The 3,193-nt window shown below is 36.6% G+C and overlaps 1 long non-coding RNA gene across 1 annotated transcript; it reads left to right on the top strand.

Annotated features, from left to right (window-relative positions):
- The first annotated feature begins 1,105 nt into the window (after nt 1-1,105).
- Nucleotides 1,106-2,884, top strand: LOC122432617. The gene is made up of 3 exons (XR_006266901.1): nt 1,106-1,231; nt 1,314-1,417; nt 2,858-2,884. It is a non-coding gene; the product is annotated as an uncharacterized LOC122432617 (long non-coding RNA).
- The last annotated feature ends 309 nt before the right edge of the window (nt 2,885-3,193 follow it).

Below are 3,193 nucleotides of genomic sequence, written 5' to 3' on the forward strand. Positions count from 1 at the left end.
GTTGTTTATGGATGATAAACGACATAGGTTGCTTATTGTCCAAGGTTCGTGTTTTGAGAAACACTAGACTAGGATTGTACATTTACTGGGAAAAGCCATTATGTATATATGTTATCCAACTGTATTTAAACTTTGTTTTTGAATATACTCCAGCATTTATTAGCTACTTTCTCTAGATACTGCAAATCAAGACTTAGAGTTAGTAAATATGAGGAAGTGGTTAACTATTCCCACTGAGTTTAAGATCTAAGGTTGAAAGTTCAGAGGAATTCAAATAACCTAAATACTGGGAATGCTAAGAAAGAAAATTTTAAAAATCTCGTCTTGTTTAAAAATGCTACACAATAGAATGAAGGAATAAATCAACTGATGCATAAATTTGAAGAAAATGACACTTGTGCTTCTGTATACATACAACCAGCCATTTTGTATTAGTTTGCCACTTTTAGTTTCCTTATCACTGTTTATTTCATTATGGTTACAGTAAATTATGATATGTGTTAAGAACATAGACTTTAAAGATAGACAAATTCTGGGTCCACATCTTAGCTGGATAACTAGTTCTAGGATCTGGATTTTAAGTATTTGTTTGCTTAAGTTGCTACTACTTGAGAATTTCTAGGACTTGAAGAAGGCAGGACCCTGCAATATGCCAAGAAAATTAGTTAGGATCTCTCATCTTAATGGACCATAAAAATGGAAGGTGGGGATCAAACTTGACTTTGATTGTAGTGAGGTTTTCAATTTACCATCCATGGATGGAGTTTGGAGACACCGTGAATATATAAATAAATAGCAAAACATTAAAGTAAGCAGATTTCATCATTTTCACAAATGGGTCCTTGACTTCCAATGAGGCAGTTGAAAACAGTTTTATATTATTCTTACAAGGAGGGAAAGGTGGTGTGTTTATTTTTATTAAATAAAGTGGAGAATGTAAGCAGCAAAACTGAGTTACATGAAAGGTGAATGCCTTGCTGGCATTTAGCTTCCTTCGCTAAGACCATCTCTTTTAGAAGTGAGTCAGAGTATGCCTGGTTGTGTTACGGTGCCACCCCCTGGTGATACAACATCATTTTTTTTTTTTTAAACTAGAAATTCTCCCTTCTGAGCTTCTTATTTTTTCCTGTCAGCTATCCTGAATTAATTATGAGTGTATTATTTTAATTCTTTCAGGTTTACATGGACTGTAAGAACAAGAGTGTGGATGTGTCTTTGGTCCATTGCACAGGTAAGGGAGTACCCTTGACTAACACTGGACCTGATCCTTCTGCTGCTCCATGAATCCTTATGTCGCTTGTGTTTTCTTATAGCTTCCTTGATAAAAGCAATGAAATACTGTGGAAACCTAGATTCAGAGAAACCAATTTTTTTTTAATCAGTGTCTGCTGCAATAAGTAACATGCATCTAAATAAGGTGAGTTGAACAAGTTGGTGTGCCAGAATCATAAGAAAATTGGAATGTAGAATCAAGGGTTTTGTGATTTTTATATTAGACTACTGTCCCATTTGCACCTTAAAACCTATTAAAATGTGTCCGCTCCTCAGAGTCCTCTGCTACAAGCAAATAAATTTTTTCATTCCTTTTTTGGACAATGCATGAACATTGTTTAAGAATTTGGAGTTTCCAGCAATATCACTGTTTAAAGGATCTGGTGATCACCTATTAATTGCAAACTGCTTGATTATAAAATAAATGCATCTTCCAGGATCCACTATCCTTGAAGTTGGAATCTACCTCTGTCAAATACAAAAACTCTAAATGTAACCAAATAGCTTTTAACTGCTCTGATACCCTTTAGTCTAAGCTCATATTGCCATTTTTGGAAATACTATTTACAGAACCCAGCACTCACATGGTCTGAAGTGTCAAAGTTATCTTCTAATACTGGGCTGTATGGTTAATTTTAGAACTATTCCTAGAAATTTGATTTCCCACAATTTTTCTTTTTTTTATCTTGAATTGTTTTGCCTTTCCTTATTCCTGGAAGAGCATTTATTGTCTTCCTGGGTCATCCTCATTACATGCAACCAGAACAGTATGCATTTACAGAGTAATAAAAATTAAAAAATTAAAGTAGAAATAATTATTATTTCTACTACTACTACTACTAAATATTATATCTTATGAACATTCATTGAGTGCTCATGTTCCAAGACTATGCTAAGAGCTTTACCTATATTTCTTCACTAAACTCACCACAAGCTTATGAAGTAGATACTATTATTTAACCTATTGTTAGAAATGAAGAAACTGAGGTTCGGGGAAGTTGTACCATTTGTAAGTGATACAGCCAGTTTCAAAGTCAACAGTCTGACCTGGCACTTGGAGCTATAAACTTCAATACTCTGATGCCTTGGAGAATACCCATTTTCTTCGTCTGACTAGACAGCTAGCTTCAGTTTCTAATGTTCCTTTACCTGCGGTTATCAACTTAAATTTCAGTAGCAAGTGGGGCTTCCCAGGTGGCTCAGTGGTGAAGAATCCGCCTACCAATGCAAGAGCCGCAGGAGACGCAGGTTCAATCCCTGGGTCGGGGGAAGCCCCTGGAGGAGCAAGTGACAACCCACTCCAGCATTCTTGCCTAAAAAATTCCATGGACAGAGGAGCCTGGCAGGTTACAATCTGTGCCGTCGCAAAGAGTCAGACATGACAGAGTGCCTGAGTGCGTGCACACACACACACACACACACACACACACACACACCCCAAACCCAGTATTCCTGCCTGGATAATTCCATAGACAGACGAGCCTGGCCAGCTGCAGTCCATGGGGTCATGAAAGAGTCGGACCGCACTTAGCGACTAAACAAGAAAACAAGTAGCAAGTGCTAATTTCTTCCTCTTCTATTTCAGAATTTGAGCATACTCAGTGACCCCAGTGAAGTCTGAGACTCCTTTGCTGCAATATCTGTCTTTTCTTTAGCAACTTCCCTGGAAAGGTCATAGTCAAGCATTTTGCACAAACTTTTTCATTGTGTGGAACCTACAAATGACCTTTCCGACATGTGTGTGACTTTGTAACTGCATAACCCCTGCTCAAGGTTTGCCAACAATTTTATCTAATCTTTGTCAGTAAGTAAATTCACTTTGTAGGTTATTGTATACTTATTTTATAAAAATCAATATGCGTTTAGTTTTAGTGTACTGAAAGATAAACATGAATTTATTTCCTTTTTTTATACCACAATA

The sequence above is a fragment of the Cervus canadensis genome, chromosome 31 (genome assembly GCF_019320065.1).
Source record: "Cervus canadensis isolate Bull #8, Minnesota chromosome 31, ASM1932006v1, whole genome shotgun sequence".
Lineage (NCBI taxonomy): Eukaryota > Metazoa > Chordata > Mammalia > Artiodactyla > Cervidae > Cervus > Cervus canadensis.